The sequence below is a fragment of the Mobula birostris genome, chromosome 16, assembly GCF_030028105.1.
Source record: "Mobula birostris isolate sMobBir1 chromosome 16, sMobBir1.hap1, whole genome shotgun sequence".
Classification (NCBI taxonomy): domain Eukaryota; kingdom Metazoa; phylum Chordata; class Chondrichthyes; order Myliobatiformes; family Myliobatidae; genus Mobula; species Mobula birostris.
In genome coordinates, this window is record NC_092385.1 from 48,718,946 (window position 1) to 48,745,983 (window position 27,038).

Below are 27,038 nucleotides of genomic sequence, written 5' to 3' on the forward strand. Positions count from 1 at the left end.
AGATATAAACATTACTACGTTATAAAATAAACAAACAGTGCAAAAGACTAATAACGAGGTAATGTTCACAGGTTTATGGACCATTCAGAAATCTGATGGCAGAGGGGAAGAAGCTGTTTTTTTAAAAAAATTGAGTATTGGCCTTTAGGCTCCTTGATGGTAGTAATGAGAAGAGGGCATATCTTGGATGAGGCCATCTACTTGAGGCACCAACTTTTGAAGATGTCCTCATTGATAGGGAGGATTGTGGCCATGATGGATCTGGCTGTGTCTACAACTCTATGCGACCTCTTGTGATCCTGTGCATTGGACGCTGCATATTAGGCAGTGATGCAACCAATTAGAATGCTCTCCACTGTACACCTGTAGAAATTTTCAAAGGTCATAGGTGACATACTAGATCTCCTCAAATCATAATGAAGTAGAGCCACTTGCATGCCTTCTTTATGATTGCATCAATGAGTTGGGCCTAGATATTGACATCCGGGAACTCGAAGCTGTTCACTCCTTCAAACTGCTGACCCTTCAATGAGGACTGGTGTGTTTTCCCTTCTTCCCTTTCCTGACTGGCTAACATGCCATTTACCTTTTGAATTGCTTGTTGGAACTGGATATTAATGTTTAGTAATTTGTGTTCAAGGCCTCCCAATGACATTGAACACCAGTGCCTTCTAATTTAAAAACAATGTATCTTATGTTGATGTTTATATTACCTCTTGAAAATAACTGTGACATGCATTTTCATTCTGGACACTGCCAGTTTTGTGGGTATTTTGTTTTATTACGCTAACCACAAAATTCTGCATTAGTATTGTTAGCAAAGTTTTTGAATATGTATAAAAAATTATAAATATTACATTTTTTGTCACATGTGCATCAAAACATACAGTGAGATGCATCATTTGTGCCAAAGCAAATCAATGAGAATTTTGCTGTGCAGTCCTCAGGTGCCGTCACACTGCTAAAGCTAACATGGCAGAGCCACAGCTCACTAATCCTGACTGTACACGTGGAAGGAAACTGGAGCTCAAGGAGGAGACCCACATGGCCGCTGAGAGAACGTACAGACAACCTACAGCGGTGGGAATTAAACCCCAGCGGGGTTTGCTGGCTAACATGCCACCCATTCCATTCTCTGTTCTCCTGGCTCCTCTGCCATATCTTAGGCTTGAGTTGAGGATCTCACTACACAGCAAGATTGAGTGCAGCTTCAAGGAAGTTATAGACCCATGAAGATCCCAAAAGAAAAATCAACTTCTAGCCAATTCCTTACGACAGGATATACACACACTAAATATATGGAAGTGGAATCTTCCTTTGAGATTATTGATTCAATCCATTGAAAACATTGCAATCCTGTAACCACACAGTATTCACGAGGAATGGGACATTTATTTTTCTTTCCCCTCTTCCCAGTGTTGTATGATTAATGGTCACTTCAGTCTTGATTCATCATTTGAAAACAAAAATGAACAGTTGAAGTGTATAACGAGCGCAGATGGAAGGTTACCCATTTGTCAGAGCATCCATCTGTCATTCTGATGGATGGGTACATTTCCATCTGTGATACTACACGTGGCTACAATAACTGGTATACAATTTCTGATCATTGAGGAGACGACTGAAAATTGTTGAAGGGGTAATTATAAAACACTTAGTCACAATAGATCTGGAGACACAGTGGGTTAGGCTTACAGGGCCTGGAGTTGAATCACATCTAAATCAATGGTTATATTTCTTCTGAGACTACAACCTTAAATGTGTCTGTGCACTCACAAACCCATCCCAAGAAACTGTGATTCATAGTTTATAGTGAGTCAAAAGAAACTAAGTTACCACTCTTAACAAGGGATCATTAGGTCATTCATTGATGATGCAGCACAAAGAGCTTGGGAGCTTTCATCTTTCTTTCATCAGGTTGAAATCGGCGGTAGAGGTCGTTCGATAGTGACGCAGTGCAAAGTCTAAAAAGAGCTCTGGACCTTTCAGCTTTCTTTCAGTGGGCTAAAATCAGTGTGGGGCCAATAAAAAGAAAGGAGGTGTAAGTGGAGCAGCTATTGTGTGAGTGGGCCAGTATTAGAGTGGTCTGGCAATGGCTCAACAGGCTTGGATGAGAACAGGCATGGGCAAGCACAGGCAGCAGTTCTAAGTGGATAAGTAAGAAAGTTTCTATTAACCTTTTTTTTCTCTCTCTGTTAATACATAGCTAGTGTGCTGAGAATGGATCCAGAGAGAGTGGAATGTTCCTTGTGTGAGATGTGGGATATTTGGGAGACTTCCAGTCTCCTTTATAACTACATCTGCATGAAGTGCTTTGAACTGCAGTTCCCTAGAAACTGTGTTAAGGAACTGGAGCTGCAGCTCCGTGACCTACAGCTCATATGGGAAACTGAGGAGGTGATAGATAGGAGCTACAGAGAGGTAGTCACACCTAAGTTGCAGGAGGCAGGTACCTGTGTGGCTGTCAGGAGAGGGAAAGTGAATTGGCAGCCTGTGCAGAGTACAACTGTCACAGATCCCCTCAATAATAAGTATGCATCTTTGGATTCTGTTGGTGGGGATGCCCTTCCAGGAGTAGCCGCAGTGACTGGGTCTCTGGCATTGAGTCCGGTTCTGTGGCTCAGTAGGGAAGATGGTGGGGAAAGAGAAGTGCAATAGTGAAATGTGATTCCATAATTAGAGGAGCAGAAAGCAGATTCTGTGGACATTTAAGAGACACCCAGATGATATGTTGCCTCCCAGGTGCCAGGGTCATGGATGTCTCAGATTCAATCCATGCCATTCTAAATACAGAGGGAGACCAGACAGAAGTCATGCTATATATTGGTTCCAGTGACATAGGTAAGAAAAGAGAGGAGGTCCTGAAGGGAGAACATAGGGAGTTAGGCAAAGAGCTGAAAAAGTTTACCTCCAGGGTCGTAATCTCTGGATTGTTGCCTGTTTTCTAAAGGGGAATTCTTGCCTAACTAATCTGTTAGAATTCTTTGAGGAAATAACAGCCAGGATAGACAAAAGAGAGTCAAGGGATGTTGTTTATTTAGATTTTCTGTAGGCCTTTGACAAGCTGACACACATGTGGCTGTTTAACAAGATAAGAGCCCATGGTATTACAGGAAAGTTAACAACATGGATAGAAAATTGGCTGACTGATAGGAGGCAAAGAATGGTAATAAAGGGAGCCTTTTCTGGTTGGCTGCCGGTAAATAGTGGTATTCTGCAGGGGTGGGCATTGGGGCCACTCCTTTTCACTTTTAATGTCAATAATCTATATGTTGGAAATTATAGTATTATGACCAAGTTTGTGGATGATATGAAGATAGGTGGAGGGTCAGATAGTATTGAGGAAGCAGAGATTCTGCAGAATTGCTTGACGGATTGGTGGAATGAGCAAGGCAGTGGAAAATGGAATATAATATAGGGAATTGCATTGTCATGCACTTTGGCAGAAGGAAGTAAATTCTTTTCTAAATGGGGAGAAAATTCAAAAATCAAGGTGCAGAGGAATTTGGGAGTCCTCTTGCAGGATTCCCTCAAGATTAACTTGCAGGTTGAGTCAGTGTTAAACAAGGCAAATGTAATGTTAGCATTCTTTTCAAAAGGACTGGAATACAAAAGCAAGGATGTAATGCTGAGGCTTTATAAGGCATTGGTCTGACTACATTTTGAGCATTGCGGGCAGTTTTGGGCCCCTTATAAATGTAAAGGCGTGCTGGTATTGGAGAAAGTCCAGACAAGAATCATCCCAGGAATGAAAGGGTTAACATATGATGAGTGTTTGATGGTTCTGGGTCTGTACTCACTGCAGTTTAGAAGAATAAGGGGGGGATCTCATTGCAATTTATTGAAAAGTCTAGTTAAAGTGGCTGTGGAAACAATGTATCCTATAGTAGGGAGTCTAGGACCATAGGGCACAGACTCCAAATTGAGGAAAATATTCTTTAGCCAGAGGGTGTTGAATCTGTGGAATTCGTTGTCACGGGTTGCTTTGCAGGCCAAACCATTGGGTTTATTTAAGGCAGAGGCTGATAAGTTCTTGATTAATCAGGGTGTCAAAGTTAGAAGAAGTAGGCAACAAAATGGGGTTGAGAGGGATAATAAATCAGCCATGATAGAACGGTGGGGAAGACTTGATGGGCCGAATAACCTAATTCTGCTCCTATGTCTTATGTCTTCTTATACTGACAGAAAAAGAAACAAAGTCATCTAGAAATAATTGAGGATCACATATCTAGATTAAATGCGGAACAGACAGAATTACCAATTGCAAATCTAAAAACCTAATAGGGGATAAATCTACAGGATCTAATGGCCTGCATCCTAGGGTTTTGCAGGATGATGCTATGGAGCAGCAGATGGACTAGTTGGTATAGCCCAAAGCTTCTACAGATTCTGGAAAATTATCATTCGTTGAAAACAGCAAATGTAACGACACTAGCTTGCAAAGAAGATTACACAGCAGCATAACTAATAAAGTTGTTACCTTACCTCATAACCCTAGTGACCTCAATCCTTATCTCCGGTGCTCCCGGTATGAAGATGGTGCGTTATCACTGTCATCATGTTGGCCTCTTCTGCACTTGCGTTCCACAATGGTTCCTGACATGGTGGACCTGTTCTGTTTACGAAATATTAATAAACAGATTAGATTACATATTCAGGAGTACAGAAGAACAAGAGGTGATCAAATTGAAATCTGTAAAGTTCTCATGGGTCTTGACAAGGTAGATGCAGAGTTAATACTTGCCCTGGCTTGAGTGTCTAGGACCAGAGTTCGCAGTCTCAAGAAAGGTGCCAATTATTCAGGACAGAGGTGAATTGGATCTTCACAAAAATATCTGTGAATCTTTAACATTATCTCTCCAAGAGAGCTGTGGAGGCTCAGTGGCTAAGTATATTCAAATTGGTGATCTGCAACTTTTTAGATATTATTGGAATTAAGTTGTAAGTGTTCCTACAGGAAAAAAGGTAAAAAAGATACTGCGATAAAAGATCAGCCATGATTATATTAAACAGCAGCAAAGGCCAAGATACCTGTTCATTCTCTTCTTATGTGTTTATGTTTTTGAAAGGTTAATAGTGAAAAGACAATCTCAGTTGATGACACTAGTTACTAATATCAGAGGCTGAAATAGAGATGAATTCCCAATTCCAATGACCACCCTCATTCCTTACCAGATCACAAAACCAAAGGGACATCTTCAGGTGCAATAATCAGCAACCGTTCGATTTAGAGTTTGCTTCCTCCCACTCAGTGCCTATATGGATTATAGAGCCATAGAGACATACAGCACTGAAAGAAGTCCTTTGTTCCATGGAACTTGTGTTAACCTTTAACCACCTATTTTTACACTAATCTTACCCAAACTCAACCTGATTTTTTGCATCAACTTCCCTCCCGCAAAAAAAAATAAATCCTCACGCTCACCTACAAATTAAGCACAATTTACAGTGGCTAATTAACCTTTTAATCTACCCAGATTTGGGACGTGATTTTCAATTGTATTTCTACTAATTAGCGGCGCCAATTCTGAACCTGGCACAGTCATTTTGCTGTAGTGTAAAGCAATTGTGTTACAATATTAATATTAATCTCTATATCCTCATTATCATTCATTGCCCATCATCAAACATGTGGACTATTAAGGAAGAGTGACCTATCTCAATTAAAAAAAACTTTTAAGAATGGTAAATGCATTGGAAATTAAAATGAGTGTATCAGTTATTCATATTCTGCTCATTAACTATGGGGAAAATGGCTTTAAAGGTATCTCAAAGAGAGACCTTCAGATACTTAATAATAAAATTATTGTAAATGAAAAAGATAGAGCTGAATATATCCTATCTGAAAGCAGGTAGTAACCAGCATAAAATAAGTTTTGGCAGAATGATTTGGTTCTCATGGGGATCGTTCAATGACTGAAAGCTGTCCTTTTTTTGCATAGATGAATACAGATTAAGTTATTAAGATACTGGTTAGAAAGGAAAGGAGTTGCAATGCAGCAGTTCATATACAATAAGGGTTCAGTTATTCTATAACATAAGGCTTTTCAATCTACCTGAGCTCATTATACCTCCGCTGGGTACATCCTCACTGCCTGTGGAACTCGTATGGAACTGATGCATATCTTACAAAATCTGTAAACTTTTGCACAATGTTTATGAATGATCAATGGAAGCTTATTGAAACACAAAATTATTTTAGGTTTGGATCCTTCAACACCATGTATTATTCACATGTCAGTCTTCAAAAGGATAAATTAAATATTATTTCACAGAATCAGACATTTCAAGGGATAACCAATTTTATAACATTTGCTTTTATCTAGCTCAGCAAGGGTGGTTACATTAGATCCTTGACCTGATGTCGAATATCTATTAAATTGCCCTTGCTCAGTTCTTTCAAAGCTGTTTGTTCATAAAGTGTAGCCCCAGGGCAAAGTACAAAGATATATTTTTAAAGAATATTAACATGTGATATTGAAAATTTATTGATGGCTTCCAGGAATAACAAACCACAAGAGATCAAAAAAAAATACACCTCATAGCTTACAAAACCAAGAAATAACAATCTAAACTCATTCTATAGTTCTACCTCAGTGGATTGCTTTTAGAGCCACATTGTTTCTTCCAGACCTGACAGACTACAGCTTGTCATTGCTAGCATTTCATTCTGGTTAATCAGCAGATGCATCTTAGCATTATTGATGAGGTGGAAGATTAATGACAGAAAGTTAATTAGAAATTTCCCCATTAATCATATACAGCATGCATCAAATACAAAGTCTCTTAAGTCTTCTCCCTATTCTTTTTCACTTCATATCTCATAGTTTAGCACTTCTTCCCAAGAACTAATTTTATTGAAAATTGGCATGTTCTCTCAAAATAGAGTTGATATTCCCCAGAGCAAATTTACATGTCTGTCAATCAAAATAAAGCAATGTTGCCTTTGTATCTGTAGTTAAAAAGGAAGTGATATGACACACTGTAACATAAGGTGAATAAAGAATTTTTACTGTCTCCCACTGCATTTAAGCCAAAAATCCAGATTTTACATTCATTAGATGCATATAATCTTCCTATTTTTATATTAATATGGCACATTAATCAGCAGTAGTTGCAAACTGGTTGCAGATAGCGGAAAAAACTGTTTTCAAATTCTGGAACTGTAAAATGAAAGAACAAGCTTACATTCAATTATTGCCTTTCACATCCTTGGGTTCCACCCAACATTCCACTCACCAAGTTTATTAATCAAAATAAGTAAAGATTATTCTCATGATTAAAGTTAAAAGAAACATAATCCATGTCTGCTGGTGTTGGTTGAACAAACCCAAATAAGAAGCAATGACTATCCAGTCTCAGGTTTGGTTTCAAGCACACTTTAGGCCAGCCAATATCCAAACAGAGAAAAGGGATTTTATAGTTTGTGTACATTTGCTTCATCAGATTATAAATTCCAAAACCTTTTTGAATAAATTAAAGAACAGGCAAAATATTAAAGGCTAATGTGACATTTTGTCCTGTGATATAAAGATGCTTGAGAGACTGCTTCAAAGTCAAAAGTTGAGGGAGGTCGAATTTCATTTTTGACTTGAGAATTTGTGCTTATATAACACCTGGGACATCTTCAAGTTTCGTGATTAAAAGCAAGCCATGTAAATACACTTTTTGGAATCATAGAGTCACAGAAAATTACAGCAGAGAAACAGGCCCTTCGGCCCATCTAGTTTGAGCTGAACCATTTAAACTACCTACTCCTATTGACCTGCACCGGGACCACAGCCCTCCAGAACCCTACTATCCATGTACTTATCCAAACTTCTCTTAAACTTTGAAGTCACGTTCACATGCAGCTCTTGTGCTGGCAGCCCAGTCCACACTCTCAGGACTGTCTGAGTGAAGAAGTTTGCCCCTTTGAACCCATTAAACTTTTCACCTTCCACCCTTAACCTATAATGCAGCCTCAGCGGAAAAAGCTTGCTTGTATTTACCCTATCTATACTGCTCAAAATTGTGTACACCTCTATCAAATCTCCCCTCAATCTTCTACATTCCAAGGAATAATGTCCTAATTTATTCAATCTTTCTTTATAACTCAGATCCTCAAGTTCTGGCAACATCCCTGTAATTTTTTTCTGTACTCTTTCAAATTTAATTACATCTTTCCTGTAGGTAGGTGACCAAAGCTTCACACAATACTCCAAATTATGCCTCACCGAAGTCTTATACAATTTCAACATAACATCCCATCTCCTGTACTCAGTACTTTGATTTATGAAGGCAAATGTGCCAAAAGCTTTCTTTGCAACCTGCCTACCTATGCCACTACTTTCAATGGATTATGGATATGTATTCCCAGATCCCTTTGTTGTACCGCCATCCTCAGTGTCCCACCATTCACTGTGTAAGACCTATCCTGGACGGTACTACCAAAGTGCAATGCCTCACGCGTCTGTATTAAATCCCATCTACCATTTTTCAACCCATTTTTCCAGCTGGTCCAGACCCTGCCGCAAGTTCTAATAATCTTACTCACAAACCACTACACTCCCATTCTTGGTGTCACCCACAAATTTGCTGATCCAGTTAACCACATTATCATCCAGATCATTGATATAGATGATAAACAACAACAGACCCTGCACTGATCCCTGCAGCACTCCACGAATCATAGACTTAGTCAGAGAGTCAACCATCTACTGTCACTTTTTGGCTTCTCCCATAAAGCCAATCTCTAATCCAATTTATTACCTCATCCTTAACACCAAGCAACTGAACCTTCTTGACCAACCTCTCATTTGGGACCTTGTCAAATGCCTTGCTAAAGTCCTTGTAGACAATATCCAATGCCTTGCCTTCATCAACTTTCCAGATAATTTCCTTGAAAAAGGTTGGTGAGACACGTCCTCACGTGCATAAAGCCATGCTGACTAACCATAATCAGTCCATCTCTATCTAATTAGTCATATATCCAGTCCCTTGGAATGCCTTCCAATAACTTTCCAACTGCTGACATCAGGCTTACTGGCCTATAATTTCTTGGTTTATTTTTAGAGCCTTTCTTAAATAGCGGAACAACATTAGCTATCCTCCAATTTTCCAGTCCCTCACCTGTCACGAAGGATGATTTAAATATCTCTGCTAGGGCTCCTGCAATTTCTGCACTTGGGTCACACAGGGTCCGAGGAAACACCAAAGCCTTGGAGATTTATCCACTCTGACTTGTATCAAGAGCACAAACACCCCCTCTCTGTAATCTCTATAGGGTCCATGACCTCACTGCTGCTTTGCCTCACTTCTATAGTTTATGTGTCCGTCACCCGAGTAAATACAGATGCAAAAATTCCACTTAAGATCTCCCCCATCTCTTTTGGCTCCACGCATAGATTACCACTCCAATCTTCCAGTGGACCAATTTTGTTCCTTGCAACCCTTTTACTCTTAATCCTTTTTAGTTACTTGCAAACAGATTGGAGGAGAAAATATGAAAATCTGCCACAACAAGTGAAGATTTTAATCATGCTGATTGTTGAATATTTATTGACATTGCTCTCTTGTCCTTCAGAATGCTATTTTGTGATCTTTAGCAGTTCCCTGAGAGAGGCCTTGATTTAATACATCTATATGGTAATACCACCAACGGTGCTCACCAGCAGCACAAAATACAGTCTTAGACAGTTGTACTCACATCTCTGGAGTAGAGCTGAAACCTTCAATATTCTCACTCAATGTCAGCAAATGAGCTCTGGTCCTGTACTGTGCCTGGAAACAGATACAGACCTATTAAGTTTTTGAATACTTTCTGCCATTTAGTAAGACCATGACTGAATTTTGGCTGAACTTCATTTACTTAAGATCCCAGCATCCCTTTGTTACAACTTGAAATGAGCTACGTAGAGACTGGAGTTGCAGATGTAACAGGTTGTTTTTCAATATAAACTGGCATTCAGCTACAACACCTTTTCTGAAATGCTTTTTTATTAGAATACTCCTGAATTTAAACTGCATTAATTTTAAAAATTTTTAAGCACAAAAATAACAGTAGATTATTGAGTACAAGTTATTATTACATAGTTTATTTCGGTATTTTTAGTGCAGACAAAGGAACTATATAATTACAATAGAAGCTCATCATAATCCACAAGCCAAGCAAACTTCTTTGCCAGGAGAAAAACATCCATGTTAATGGTTTGAAAACTTCTGAAGACAGAAACTCCAGATACTCAGAATCATTATTGTAAGGACTGACACTCTGGGTACACAATTCTCCCGATGATTGATTGATGACCAAGTGTAAATGCTTCTGATGTGGTAAGTGACAAATGACCAGTCAGGAACCTTCCTTGATCTCAGTCACAATGGGGTAAGCTGAAGGTGCTCTCAATACAACCTCTGCAGAATGTGGTGAGGATGGGGGGTGGGAGATGGACTTTTCTCGGCCCTCGCAGAAAGTAGAGATGCTGCTGGGCTTTCTTTGCTATGTAGCTGGTGTTGAGGGACTAGGTGAGATTCTCCGCAAGGTGAACACCAAGAAATTTGGTGCTCTTAACGATCTCTACGGAGTAGTCGCCGATGTTCAGTGGAGAGTGGTCGCTCCGTCTCCTCCTGAAGTCAACAACCATCTCTTTTATGTTGTTCACATTCAGAGACAAGTCGTTGGCTCTGCATCAGTCCGTTAGCCACTGCACCTCCTCTCTGTATGCTGACTTATCGTTCTTGCTGATGAAACCCACCACGGTCGTGTCATCGGCGAACGATGATGTGGTTCGAGCTGTGTATTGCAGCACGGTCGTGGGTCAGCAGAGTGAACAGCAGTGGACTGAGCACACAGCTCTGGGGGGCCCCCGTGCTCAGTGTGATGGTGTTGGAGATGCTGCTTCCGATCCAGACTGACTGAGGTCTCCCAGTCAGGAAGTCTAGGATCCAGTTGCAGAGGAAGGTGTTCAGGCCCAGTAGGCTTAGCTTTCCAATCAGTTTCTGAGGAATGATTGTGTTGAATGCTGAACTGAAGACTATGAGCTGTATTTGAATGTACATGTCTTTTTTGTCCAGGTGACTGCAGTTCACATATAACATGAACTGTAGAGTCCTCTAAAATGAGTCCAATCCACAAACCATGCCAATCAGACCTTGTTCAAGACCCAACACTCCTGCATCTTCCTCCACCAGCAGCCATCATGAAGATTGGTTCTTGATTATATTAGTAACTGTTACCTCTTCAACTCCAGAAGGATGTCTCATGCCTATTCACAAGATCACAAGATCACACAAGATCACAAGACAAAGGAGCAGAAGTAGGCCATTCGGCCCATCGAGTCTGCTCCGCAGCTCCCCCATGAGCTAAACTATTCACCCATCTAGTTCCAATTTCCGGCTTTTTCCCCATATCCCTTGATACCCTGACTAATTAGATACCTGTCAATCTCCTCCTTAAACACCCTCAAAGATGGGGCCTCCATAGCCATATGTGGCAATGAATTCCACAAATCCACGAGCCTCTGGCTAAAAAAATTTCTCCTCGTCTCTGTTTTAACTGGGTACCCTCTAATTCTAAGACTATGGCCTCTTGTCCTGGACTCATCCACCAAGGGAAACAAACCTTTCCACATCTACTCTGTCCAACCCTTTCAACATTCGAAACATTTCTATGAGATCCCCTCTCATTCTTCTATACTCTAATGAATACAATCCAAATGCCGACAGACACTCCTCATATATTAGCCCCTGCATTCCAGGAATCATCCTCGTAAATCTTCTCTGAACTCTCTCCAACACCAGTATATCCTTTCTAAGATAGGGGGCCCAAAACTGCACACAGTATTCCAAATGAGGTCTCACTAATGCCCCATAGAGCCTCATCAACACCTCCTTACTCTTATACACTATTCCTCTTGAAATGAATGCCAACATAGCATTCGCTTTCCTTACCGCCAATCCAACTTGGTGGTTAACCTTTAGGGTATCCTGCACAAGAACCCCCAAGTCCCTTTGCACTTCCGATTTTTGAATTTTCTCTCCATCTAAATAATACTCTGCCCGATTATTTCTTCTTCTGAAATGTACAACCGTACATTTGTCAACATTGTATCTCATCTGTCATTTCTTTGCCCATTCTCCTAAACTGACTAAGTCTCTCTGCAACCTTTCCGTTTCTTCAACATTTCCTACTGCTCCACCTTTCTTGGTGTCATCCACAAACTTAGCCACAAAACCATTTAATCCATCATCCAAATCATCGATATACATCGTAAAAAGAAGCGGCCCCAACACCAACCCCTGCGGAACACCACTAGTAACCGGCAACCAATCAGAATAGGATCCCTTTATTCCCACCCTTTGCTTTCTGCCTATCAGCCAATGCTCCACCCATTTCAATATCTTTCCTGTAATTCCATGGGCTCTCATCTTATTAAGCAGCCTCATATGCGGCACCTTATCGAAGGCCTTTTGAAAATCCAAATACACAACATCCACAGCCTCTCCCTTGTCAATCTTATTCGAGATTACCTCAAAAAATTCCAATAAGTTGGTAAGGCAGGATCTCCCCTTCATGAAACCATGCTGGCTTCGGCCTATCTTGTCATGCACCTCGAGGTATTTCATAACCTCGTCCTTGAGGATTGACTCCAATATCTTTCCAACCACCGATGACCTAATAGGTCTGTAATTTTCTTTTTGCTGCCTTCTTCCTTTCTTAAATAGCGGAACTACATTTGCGACCTTCCAGTCCTCCGGAACCATGCCAGAGGCTATTGATTCCTGGAAGATCATTTCCAGTGCTTCCACAATCTCCAAAGCCACCTCCTTCAGAACCCTTGGGTGCACCTCATCCGGGCCGGGAGACTTATCTATTCTTAGTCCACTTAGCTTCCCAAGCACTTTCTGTCTAGTTATCTTGACTGTACCTAATTCTATTCCCTGATACCTCTGGCTATCAGGTATATTGCTCGTCTTCCACTGTGAAGACTGATGCAAAATACTCATTCAGTTCCTCCGCCATCTCTTTGTTATCCATTATAATTACTCCAGCATCATTTTCAATCAGACCCATATCTACCCTTGTCACTCTTTTACTCTTCATATATTTAAAAAAACTCTTAGTATCCTTTTTTATGTTAATCGCCAACTTCCTTTCATAATTCATCTTTTCTTTCCTAATGACTTTCTTAGTTTCTTTCTGTAAGTTTTTAATTTCTTCCAGTCCTCATTTTTCCCACTATTTTTTGCTTCCTTGTACGCCATTTCTTTTGCTTTTATTTTTGCCTTAACCTCTCTCGTTAGCCACATTTGTGCCATTTTTCCATTCATGATTTTCTTTTTTCTTGGAATATATTTTTCCTGCATTTTCCTTATTTCTTGTAGGAACTTCATCCAATTCTGCTCTGCCGTCCCTCCATTTAGTTTACTTTTCCAATTGACTTGGGCCAGTTCCTCTCTCATACCACTGTAATTTCCCCTGTTCCACTGAAATATCGATACACCTGATACCAGCTTCTCCTTTTCAAATTTGAAACTGAACTCAATCATATTATGATCACTACTTCCAAGGGGTTCCTTTACCTCCAGCTCCCTAATCGCCTCAGGTTCGTTACACAGCACCCAATCCAAAACAGCCGGTCCCCTGGTGGGCTTCTGGACAAGCTGCTCCAAAAAGCCATCCTGTAGGCATTCTACAAACTCCCTCTCCTGAGATCCATTACCTTCCCGACTTTCCCAATCCACTTTCATATTAAAATCCACCATAATTATCTTGACATTGTCCTTCTGACACACTTTTTCTATTTCCAGCTGCAACTTGTAGTCCACATCCCGGCTGCTGTTTGGAGGCCTGTATATAACTGCTATTAGTGTCTTTTTACCCTTGCCATTTCTTAATTCTACCCATAAGGATTCTACCTCTTCTGATCCTATGTCCCTTCTTTCTATTGATTTGATATCGTTACTTACCATCAGAGCCACGTCACCCCCTTTACCTACCTTCTTATCCTTCCTGTACACTGTGTATCCTGGGATATTCAGCTCCCAATCACATCCATCATTTAGCCATGACTCGGTGTCATACCTTTTAACCTACAGCTGTGCAGCAAGGTCATCCACTTTATTTCTAACGCTGCGTGCATTTAAGTACAGTACATTTAGATCGGTACCTGTTGCCACTTGTGCTATATTTCTATTTTGCAGCAAATTATCCTGTATATTCACCGGCCTGTCCTTCTTACCATCTTTGCTGCACAGTATTTTTGACTTATTTCTATTTTCCTCTTCCTCGATCCTAACACCTTGGTTTCCTTCCCCTTGCCAACTTAGTTTAAACCCTCCCTAACAGCTATATTAAACAATCCCGCTAGACTGTACCTCTTCCTAGAGATGCTGCCTGGCTTGCTGCGTTCACCAGCAACTTTGATGTGTGTTGCTTGAATTTCCAGCATCTGCAGAATTCCTGTTGTTTCCGCTAGGATATTAGTACCTTCTGAGGTACTAATCATCCCTATCACCATTTATTAAGCCCATCCAGACTGACCTATAAATTAGATACCTCTGTCACAGCCAGAATTGCTAAGTTTAATCAAGACTTGCCCTGCTTACTCAACACGATATTTTACTGCACCTTTCAAAGAGAAGACAGACCTTCTCCTTTGGCTATCCTCATTGCCATTCTTTTCTCCAGCAGGAAAGGCTGTCTCTTATTTTCTGCTTTGGAGACTGTGAACTGCATCTCTCTGTAAACACAAAATGCTACCTAACAACAGTGACTATACATGAAGAGTAATTTCTCAACTCTAACTTTTTCAGGATTAGAAAAAAGCTATCTAAATGTACATTTTTTTTTAATGCCTACAAACAAGTTAGTTGAAAAGAGATAAAAATCACACAGAAATTACCACAGCAGGGTCCTTCATTTGATTTTGCCTGAACATGAAACATCAGCACAATTTCTCCTTCCATTGATGCTAACTGAAGTGCAGAGTATTTCAAGTATTTTTCATTCGCGTCATAGAGCAAAAGCTCATGATTACAAGCCTTTGAGCCTAACCAATTCATGCCAATGACGGTGTTGACCTAGCTTGTCCTACTTTTCTTAATTTGGCTCTAAGTCCCACCACTGCATGTACCTATCCAACTACTCCTTCAATGATACTATTATACTCTGAGAGTGGTGAATCTGTGGAATTCTCTGCCACAGGAAACAGTTGAGGCCAGTTCATTGGCTATATTTAAGAGGGAGTTAGATATGGCCCTTGTGGCTACAGGGGTCAGGGGGTATGGAGGGAAGGCTGGGGCGGTGTTCTGAGTTGGATGATCAGCCAAGATCATAATAAATGGCGGTGCAGGCTCGAAGGGCCGAATGGCCTACTCCTGCACCTATTTTCTATGTTTCTATGTTTCTATACCTGCCTCAACAACTTCCTGAGATTCTTTTTCATGCGGGCATACTTGGTAAATCTATAGAACAGTAACCGTAAACAGAGTTAATGAACAACAAACGGTGCAAATGCAATATAAATAAATAGAAATAAATAATGAGCATGAAATAACAGATAATGAGTCGTTAATGTGAGACCATCGGTCATGGGAACACCAGAAGTAAAGCAAGTATAGTTATCCGTTTTTGTTCAAGAGCCTGATAATTGAGGGGTAGCAACTGTTCTTGAACGTGGTGGTGCGAGTCCAGAGGCACTTGTACCTTCTACTTGAAGGCAGCAGCAAGAAAAGAGCATGGCCTAATTGTTTTGCAAGACAATTCACACACAATGCAGGAGCCAAACAATAGATACAAGGCCAAGTGACAAAAGATTGTCAAACCGGTAGTTTTCAGTCACATCTTATATCAGAGCAAGGTGGAGAAGATCAGAGAGTGCTTGGGGAATAAATGGTTCAAAGCTCAGAACCAATGCTAAGTGAAGAAGCAAGTGCTGGATAAGCACAGTGTTCTCCTAGAGTTGTGACATTAGCAGCTGCTATAGAGATAAAGGTGGGGGTGGGAGGCACAGAAGGGTTTGAACTTGAGTGTGAATGTGAGACAATATAGGGCAGTCCATGGCAGGTTATTAAGGAAATGATGTGACAAGACACAGGCAGCAGCATGTTGGTCAATGTTATTAGAGGGCAGGAGCTTTGAGGCTATGCTGGAAGATATTGGAAGGATCAGGTTTTTGGTAACAAAAGCACGGAGAGAAGCCAAGGCAAGTGCAGCAGTGGCTAATGATATGTAGGTACAGCTTTGGTATTTAAGAGAACATGAGCATGAAGGTTCTTTGAAAATAAAGTTAGAAAATTGCTCATCCTGAACCAGAAATGTCAAATGCCAGCTTACACGCAGGAGATCAGACAGCTCATGACTTAGAGCTGCAGGAACACTTCAGAGGCATGTGGAAGGGGCGAGAAAACAGCTCGGGCGGAGGAGTGGTTTAAGAGCTCGAGTTGTTATAGAAACATCAGCCTTTTAAAAGAGGCAATAAATATATGCACTGAGGGAATTAATGGCTTACAGTCTAAAGGATGTTTAGACATGTCTTCCAGGTCTCAGAATGTCCAGTCATAAAACATTACAATGGTGTTTGCTAAGCAACAAACACGCGAAAGTGCTCTCAGTTCTGCAGCCGCTTCACAGTCTGAATTAATTGTTTTTCCACACTCTTACTGGAATGCCATTTTGTATCTAAAATCAGAGCTTAAAATTTTAGCTTGAGATTTAAAAAACTACCTCACTGAGCTGAAAGAATGTTCAGAGTGACATGTCAGCGTTGCCCAAACACCAACAGATTGACCTTTCCGAAAAATTCCTTCCAAATACTTCACCACTGTTCAAAATGGAGAAACTGACTTTTGGGAGCTATGATCTACAGGAAGACAAACAAAAAGTAAGAGGCAAAACTTGGCAATCTGTCTAGTTCAAGGATGAGATTTGAAAGGGCTTTTTAATGAAATAGGATACTGCAGTGGAATGATATAGGAATGAAAGGGGTGAGCAGACTGCTACCTTATAAAGTCAATTAATCTACTGTTTACATAGCTAATGGAAGTGTTTATTTGAAGTAGTTAATATTGCAGTATTAAGCAAGAGAACAGCTTTGTAAAGGTTTCCTGCCCACACCCAGTCGATATGTTAAAGGTCAGAACGGTGCTTGGAATTGACAGCCATAATGAGGTTCCAATTGTTTATTCCCCTGATAGACTTGAACTGACTCAATCTCCTATACAATAAGACTGGGTATGTGGGTGGCGGTAGCAGCTTGTTCCTGTGGAATGTATATTTTTGGAGCAATTGTAAAACCTTAAATTTGATTCAACCCTAATGGAGTGTTTTGTGGTATTCTTCGTGCTGTCATCCAGTGGAAAGGGGAAGAAAAACTTAATTCTCTCTTGCTGAATTTCAGAGAAATAGACTTTTGCATCTCCAAAAGCAAAATAGCTAGCTGGTGTGCAAAGGAGAGTCATAGTTCAAATTAATTGCATTGAAAGGAGGTGTTTTACTGAACTCATCTGATGTGTGGTATAAGATTCAGAAGAAGCTTTTAGTCATCAAACAACCAATGCTCCACATTCTTCCCCAAGCAGATTGGAAGTCAGTTCAAGATTACATCCGTTCAAACTTCCAAGTAAAATTTATTATCAGTGTACATACATGTCACCACATACAACCCTGAGATTCTTTTTACCTGCAAACATACTTAGCAAATCTATAGAACAGTAACTTTAAACAGGATTAATGAACAACAAACTGTGCAAAAAATAATGAGAGTGAAATAGCAAGATAAGGAGACCTTAAAATGAGACCATTGCTTGTGGGAATACCAGAGTTATATGTGATCCTCTTTCATTCAAGAGACTGACAGTTGACGGGTGGTAACTGTTCTTGAACTTGGTGGGGCAAATCCTGAGGCATTTATATCTTCTACCTGATAGCGGCAGCGAGAAAAGAGACTGGCCTAGATTGCAAGGGTCCTAGATGATGGATGCTGCTTTCTGGTGGCAGTGCTCCTTGTAGGTATGCTCAATAATCTGTAGGGATTTGCTTTTTATGGACTAGGCTTTATCTACTATGTGGGGTAGGCTTTTCCCTACTTGGTCATTGATATTTAATAGTGGATATTTATATCTCTTAAACACCTACGTCAGGATGCTGTTCATCGACTATAGCTCAGCATTTAATACCATCATTCCCACAATCCTGATTGAGAAGTTGCAGAACCAGGGCCTCTGTACCTCGCTCTGTAACTGGATCCTCGACTTCCTAACTGGAAGACCACAATCTGTGCGGATTGGTGATAACATATCCTCCTCGCTGGCGATCAACACTGGCACACCTCATGGGTGTGTGCTTAGCCCACTGCTCTGCTCTCTCTATATATATGACAGTGTGACTAGGCATAGCCCAAGTGCCATCTATAAATTTGCTGATGATACAACCATTGTTGGTGGAATCTCAGGTGGTGGTGAGAGAGCATACAAGAGTGAGATATGCCAACTAGTGGAGTGGTGCCGTAGCAACAACCTGGCACTCAACGTCAGTAAGATGAAAGAGCTGATTGTGGACTTCAGGAAGGGTAAGACGAAGGAACACAAACCAATCCTCATAGAGGAATCAGAAGCGGAGAGAGTGAGCAACTTGAAGTTCCTGGGTGTCAAGATCTCTGAGGCTTTAACCTGGTCCCAACATATCGATATAGTTAGGAAGAAGGCAAGACAGTGGCTATACTTTATTAGGAGTTTGAAGAGATTTGGCATGTCAACAAATGCACTCAAAATCTTCTATAGTTGTATGGTGGAGAGCATTCTGACAGGCTGCATCACTGTCTGGTATGGAGGGGTTACGCACAGGGCCGGAAGTAGCTGCAGAAGGTTGTAAATCTAGTCAGCTCCATCTTGGATACTAGCCTACAAAGTACCCAGGACATCTTTAGAGAGTGGTGTCTCAGAAAGGCAGTATCCACTGTTAAGGACGTCCAGCAGCCAGGTCATGCCCTTTTCTCACTGTTACCATCAGGTAGGAGGTACAGAAACCTAAAGGCACACACTCAGCGATTCAGGAACAGCTTCTTCCCCTCTGCCTTCCAATTCCTCAATGGACATTGAATCTTTGGACGCTAACTCACTTTTTTAAAATATGTAGTATTTCTGTTTTTTTTTTCATTTTTTAATCTATTCAATACTCTAATTGATTTACTTGTTTATTTGTTATTTTTAGTTTTTTCTCTCTGCTAGATTATGTATTGCACTGAACTGCTGCTGCTAAGTTAACAAATTTCATGTCACATGCCAGTAATAATAAACCTGATTCTGATTCTGGTTGTGATTCTGATTATTATTCAGTGACAGTACTGAAGCATCATGCTTACAAAATGTCTTTATATGTGAGACTTTTACTGATCTGCATTCTTGCCTTCCATGTCAATCTCTCGAACAGCATGTATAATTTCTCATACATCAAAATATAAAATAAAATTAACTCTACTGATGAATAAAAATGCACATAATTATATGCATTGATGCTTGTCTTCTCCCTGATCTTATGATCACTGAAATAGTTCTGAGCCAACAACCCGGTAAAGAAAGTACTTTACTGGAAGTAAAGAAACAAGCAAGCAATCCACCCTTTATAAATAAACTCTTCTCAGGCTTCTAATTGGATACAGGTATTGATTAGAACTGACATTATGATGACAAACTCAGCCTTCTTCTTCAAGGATGATGCCTGTGTAATTCTAGTCCAGTGGTAGTTATACTCCCATGGTCCACCTCTCCCGAATGGTTACCCGGAGAAATTGGTGCTAGCAAAACACTGAATTCGCAATGGCCATAGGATTGACTTAGATGGCATAAAACTGCTGTGCCACGCCAGTGGCTTTGGGGAACCCTTGGTAAAGGAAGCCATTAAAATAAAGCTAGAGGAAAAGAATTTTAACAAAAATGAAAGTCTCACTCGAAGTAAGAACTGGAATTTGATTGTAAACAAGGTGGGAGAGCAGAAACCTGACTGGTGAGGATTTACCAATACCACTGCACTAGACTTAACCAGGACTCATCTCCGAGGAAGATGGCAGAGCTTGCCATCGAAATGTTGGTTATACTTGATGTTATAATCTACCAAAAGAAGTTGTTCAAGCAGTCATGTTGATCAAAGTCACTGGAGAGACACTGAGGCTGATGATGTAGAAGTCTTTATTCAGCACAAGAAGCATGCCTTCCGATGGACACACTCTCGATAAAGGCTCATAAACCCAAAGTACATCACATTTTTATAACAATATGTGATTCAGTACAGTTACAATGACATAGTTTACTTCTATACTTCGGGTTGACAATGCTTCCTTTGAATTGCACTTCTACTGTGGGAGACACCTCTCAATGTTTAAATAATTTGACTGGGACACTTCCCTGTACTTATTTACAATTTACTTAAAACCATAATTGAATGGATTGCAGGCCAATTAACCCAACCCCATCACCTTAATTTTGGCTGATGCTTATGAAATCTCTTAGCCTGTGAGGCAGCCTGTGCATTTAACTTCAATTTACTGCTTGTAATTTATAATAAAAAACTTAAAACTGGTTGTCATTTGAATTATTATTTGCTATGTCCATATATATGTCCAGAATACTCCCAAACATACCATCCTTTTGGCTCCTAGATAGAAGTCTGTACCAGGAAGGCCAAACTTTCAGGAGGATCTAATTAAGTAGGGCAACAAAAATCCCCTTCACTTTGGATCCCTTCCAAAGTGGGAGGGAGGAGAAGATGGCTACGCGATGCAGCGTGTGCAGCTTTCTGGTGAAATGATGTCGTACTTGTAAGTAGGATGCCGTGAACAATTCTGATTTGATGGAGACAGATGTGAGAAGCACGGAAGAACATCTGGAGAAACTTCTGAAATGCCCAGTTTGCTGCCTTTGCTATTGGGGATCGAGAATCTCCGGAGGGAAAGCCCCAAAATCCTCAGCTTTGCCTGCTGCTGGTGGCCGGGGGCTGGGGTCGAAGTGCTCAGTGGAGATGGTGCTCGGTACTTGGTGTCAGAGGGCTGGTCGGAGGCTCGAAGTTTTCGGACGACTCAGAGTCGGGCTGTGGTCGGGCATGGCAAGGAGAGTTTTCTTCCTTCTCCCGTCTGTGTAAGATGTGGGGCTTTCGAGAGACTTTGAACTTTTTTTACCGTGCCCACGGCCTGTTCTTCATCAAGTTATGGTATTGCTTGCACTGTTGTAACTATATGTTATAATTATGTGGTTTTTGTCAGTTTTTCAGTCTTGGTCTGTCCTGTGCTTCTGTGATATCACACCGGAGGAATATTGTATCATTTTTTAAAGCATACATTACTAAATGACAATAAAAGAGGACCGCGTGTCCTCATAATCTAAAAAAAAATACAAACATAATATGTCCCTCTATACACCTATATCTACCCTATCATCCCTGACTGGATATCCACAAGACTGAACAGAGATGGCAATAAAATATTCCAGAAAGTTGATCACATCCTCTTCTTGAATACTTTGTCCTCTCAATATTAACCAGTCTTTTAAATGCAGCTTTATTGTCTCCTTCCCTGCTGTCCCATTGCAATATACATATCTTTATCTTCACCTCTTCAATATCTGATAGCTAAAACTTAACAGTGGCTATCAGTAGTTAATGGGTAGGCAGGGTGATTGTATTAGGTTCACAGGCAGCAGTTCATGTTCTGTGCCATAACAGAGGATTGTCAGAATAATCTGACAAGTCTCTCAATCCCTTTAATCGATCTGCAGGAGGGTTTGGGTTGGTCTTTGTCGGAATGACTGCAAGGACCTCATCCCCAGTGACAACCCCTCCTGGACTGTCCCTTTGATGGCTGGCCCAGCCCCTAAAAGGGCTGAGCACATTTGTGTCCTCTCCCTTTCCAGGCTGGAGTGGCTGTCTTTCGACGTTGTGTGCAATTTCTTCTCTTTCTTAATCTGCCTTGCCATCAAGGTTGTGGAATTTGATAACATCGGAGTAGCTCAGATGCCTTCACATCTATTTCCCATTATATTTCTATCCTGATCTATATAACTAACCATCTACGTTCCAGAACCAGTTTTCATTGCAAAGTACCATTATCATTAAACTGTAACACATTATTCGTGACTTGTTGACACGGACTTTCTGTGTCTTCTCATTCACATTCCGTTCTCTTTCATCCACGGGTCTACTTTCATCAGGTGTGAAGCAGCATGCTGGTGTTTATCATTCAGATTCTCTGTAATGACACTATCATTGGATGGACTTGATGCCTTGTTCTGTCTGTGAAGGCGACAAGAAGGTGAGCCATACGGGTTAATCTGACTCCAGTGTTTCTACTGACTGCCTCACCAGGTCTGCACACAGACACTGGTGACATTTCTCAAAAGCAACACCTGTGATCCTATCCACCTGGGAGCAAACCAGAAAGCTGTCTTCTTGGATAGCTCCCTTACAATGACCTGGTCACTTAGTTGAGGGAGGATTATCTTCACTCTCTCTCTGACTTTCTCAAACCAGCAATATATTGCTGCTGGTTTGCTCTGTCCCTCAATATTTTAAGCCAGTTACAATGGTCCTTCACATCTCCATATAATCTTATTAAATTGGCTCCAGTAGTTTCCTTCATGGACAAAACAAATATCTAACGAGGATGTCAAGAACAGAGCAAACACAAATAGAGAAATAATGTATGAGATCATGAAAAGGCAACGTAACTTCATTGGACATGTGATTGGGAAAGAGGAGTTAGAATGCACGGTAATTATGGGAAAGATTGAAGGGAAGAAAGACAAATGATGATGGAGACAGCAGCCAGAGAACTGGAAATGAATACCAATGAATTGATCCACTTGACCCGAAACAGGAGTGTGTGGACCATGGCAGTCCAAGCTCAAACTGGGCATGGCACCTTATGATGATGATGATGATGATGAGTTTCCTTCCGTATATTTTCAATTTCTGATGACTTGTGTACCTTTTTTCTCTTTTTCCCATGATCCGCACAATCATTCTCTTTTTTCACCTTACTCTCCCCTTTCTAGTGTGTCTGCAGGAAGCTGCAGTTCTTCTAAAAGTTCTTGACTGTGTTTAACCTTTGGGACCCCTGACATGATTCACAAACATTGTGCCATGTCCTGTCCTTGTTTGGAGCTGCTCTCTTTCACCGGGCCATTTTGTCTGTTCTGTGGATCATATTTGTTCATTGTCCCAGAATTGTCCATGTTATTTCTCCTTTTCCTGGGACCATGAGATGGCACCTCCACTCCCTCTGTCTCAAGTACCTGAGGCTCACTTCTCTCTGCCCTGCACAGGTAATGTGAATCGCCTGTCTTGTCATGGTCAAGGGTAGATCAATTATTGATTCTGATCACCTTGCGTTCACTAAGACATCGCATTGCTGTCAGGAAGACTGAGGAGAGCTAGAAGGTGACAAAGAAAGCCTTAGTGAGTAGAATGGAGGAGAACCCTAGATATTCTACACAAGCCTATTATCAGAAGAGGTAAGGAGGTCTTTAATGAATACTTTACTTCAGTATTCATCAGTAAAAAGGATCTGGATGACAGTGAGGACAGGATAAAACAGGCCAATGTGCTAGAGCATGATCATATTGAGAAGGAGAATGTGCTGGAACATTTGAAAAACATTAGAATGCCCAGGGCCAGATAGGATTCAACCCGATTACTGCGGGAAATGAGAAAGGAGATTACCGTGCTGTTAGTGATAATCTTTGCATCCAGACTGACCACAGGAGTATTACTAGGAGACTAGAGAGTATCAAAGGTTATTCCTTTGTTCAAGAAATTTGATGCATTTAACTCTGGGAATTATAGACCTGTGAATATTATGTCAGTGGTGGACAAAGAACTGAAGAAAATTCTTAGAAACTGGATATATGAGCATTTGGAGAAGTATAGGCAGATGAGGGATAATCAGCATGGCTTTGTGTAGGACGCCTCATGAGCCTGATTGAATTCTTCAAAGAAGTGATTAAATAAATTGATGAAGGTAGAACAGCAAATATAATGTTAATGAATTTAAGTAATGCATTTGACAAAGTTCCCCATGGGCAGACACTCAGCGATTCAGGATTAGCTTCTTTCCATCTGCCATCTGATTCATAAATGGACATTGAACCCATGAACACTGCCTCACTTTTTTAATATATAATATTTCTGTTTTTGCATGATTTCTAAATATATTCAATATATACTGTAATTGATTTACTTATTTATTTTTCCTCTTTTTTCTTCTATATTATGTATTGCATTGAATTGCTGCTGCTAACCTAACAAATCTCACGGCACATGCTGGTGATGATAAACCAGATTCTGATTCTGATTTTAAAAAGATGAAAAGGTATTGTGTTCATTTCTGGTTGCTTCATTGTAGGAAGGCTGTGGGAGCTTTAGAGATGGTGCAGAGGAGATTTATTAGGATGGTACCTGGATTGGAGAGTATGTGTTTTGAGGATAGGTTGAGCAAGCTAAGGCTTTTCTCTTTGAAGTGATGGAGATGAGAGATGACTTTTTAGAGGTGTACAAGATGATAAGAGGCTTAGATAAATAAAGTGGACAGCTAGAGACATTTTCCCTGGGTGAAAATGACTAATACTAGGGAGCTTAATTTTAGGGTGATTGGAGAAAGGTTTAGGTGGGATGTAGGAGCTAAGTTTTTTCACACACAGAATGGTAGGTATATTGAATGGTAGGGGTGCTGGTAGAGATTAGGGACATTTGAGAGATTCAGTAGGTACAAGGATGAAAGTAAAATGGAATACTATGTGTGACGGAAGGGTTAGATTGATTTTGGAGTAGGTTAAAAGGGTCTCTATTGTACCGTTCTATTTTTTTGTCCATTTTTAGCAAACCAGAGATTCGCTTTATCCCTCCTACATAGAGGAATCTCCAAGTTGCCTACTGGAGTCCCCAAAGTGAAATGGATAACTCACTATGCCGTGGGCATGCCTGCAGACTTTTTTGCAAAGCCAAATATTTGCATCATATAATATTCTTTGATCAACAAAAATTGAAATATTGTCAGGGGGTAAAAGAATAAGGCATCAGCAAACTTCTAACCACAGCAGATGGCAAAGTGTATGATGTCGCATATGTCTTCATCCTAGCTAGAAGCTGCCTAGTTGCATAATAGATGCACTAAGTCCTAGACATCATTAACAATGCAGTTCTTGCTTGGAGTTGCAGGTGAAATGGACACCAGATTATCCTTGCTGAAACAGAGTAGCCTTGCACACTGTTCATCACTGAGTTTCAGTAAGATGGACACGGCCTTCTGCTGAGAGTTCTCTAAATCTTCTCCGTCCTCACACAGTTTGTCCTGTACTCTGTTCCCTGTGTTGATTCTCCCACTTAAGCTCTGCTCCAAGACGAATGTGACCAAAGGACTTGTGCCTGGAGGCAACTGGTTTGCTTGAAGATTGAAATCAAGTCAAAAGTTATTTAGACCCTGTGCAGATTATATTGTGAATTTTCAGTGCTTTCAATCATTTTAAATCAAACAGCAGCTAGCATGCAAGAAGTTAACATTAATTTTAAACAATATTGGTAGGGAGATGTTCAACAAGGGAGGTTAAAGATGACATTGACTGTAATATTGAGCTACAGTTTGATACTGCTGGCATTTACTCAGCATGACACATTAACAGAAGTCATGATTTTCCCACTTGATATACTTTTGGTATATTTATTGTGTAACATATCTATAGCCTTAACGATATGGTGCCCAGTAAATCTCGCAATAAACACATTGTGATAACCAGATAGGAGCTAATTTGTAACGTTCAAAAACAGAAGCAACAGAGCCATGTTGTGTGACCTAGGATCAAGACAAACCTATTACAAAAAAAGATGGAAAATAACATTTTCTCAAAGTAGTCTATTCTGGTGTTCTTTGCAATGAAATGCAGTTTATAGAAGAAAGGATTTAAGGCTTAAGTTAAACTATCCTAAAAGAATCTGGAAACTGAGGTTGTTAGAATTAGGGATATAGTCTATCTATTTAGTAGATCTAAAGCTCAACATTTAAAGTTTTGCTACTGCAAATCAAGTAACTCATGTCGTTGCACCGGCAAGGTGCTTTATTGTAATATCTGAACCCACAAGCTGGTGCGATAGGTTTGATGAGCCAACTGTTCTTTTCTTTATTATTTACAATATATTCTACGTTCAGCTTTTGTTTTTCCCTTTGTGCTACCTCTGTGTGCTTATATCTGTATGCATGGCATGGAAAACAAGTATATGTGACAATTATAGAGTGAATTACCAGTCTATAAATTCTTCCTCACTCACAAATATTATACTACAAAGTTGGGCATGCAGCATGGGCTAGAGGCAAGATTGCAAAAGCAGTTCAGTTTGTGACAGAAAAGGTGGATTTAGAGAAGGTTTTAAAAGCTAATGAAGATGATGTGTGTCATAGATACAAGCAGGGAAGGTGCAATATCATAGCTAGTAGAGCTGCTACCTCATAGTTCCGTTGACCTGGTTCTATCATGATCTTGGGTATTGTCATTATACAGTTTGCCTTTTCTCAAGCTTCAGGCTTTTTTTCAGGTTCCTCACACATCCCAATGATGTGTGGATTGGTAAGTAGCCTCTATAACTTACCCCTGCTGGGTAAAGTGGTAGAAACTAGGGGAAGAATAAAGAGAGATTAGTGTCAATGGATGATCAGAATGGTCTTATTGGCATGATGGACTTGTTCATGTGTTGCGTGCACATATGAATGAGGTAAACGTTGTACCCCAGTAACAATGCAGAAGGATGGAATTGGGCAAAACATTATCTCTGAACCTTTTGCTGGTGGTTTGGGAAAGAAAGGCTGCCAAGGTTCTCCATTGATATCAGTGTGTTCTGTTCTTCAATAGCTGCACAGTGCAGCCTAGAATTTATTCTGTCCCTATTAGCTGTGCCACTGCACCATCCCTAATGAGTTGTCTCATCCACATGAAAATGAGAATTCTGTGGGGGTTCAATGATTCAGCCCTGATTTCCGTCAATATTCCAAACCCACCATCTGCCCCTTTCCCTGAGACCCCTTCAT

At 40.5% G+C, this 27,038-nt stretch overlaps 1 protein-coding gene across 1 annotated transcript in view; it reads left to right on the top strand.

Moving 5' to 3' along the window:
* LOC140211126 (metabotropic glutamate receptor 7-like) overlaps positions 1–27,038 on the top strand; it is a 786,692-nt gene that overhangs the window by 688,300 nt on the left and 71,354 nt on the right. The window lies entirely within an intron of this gene.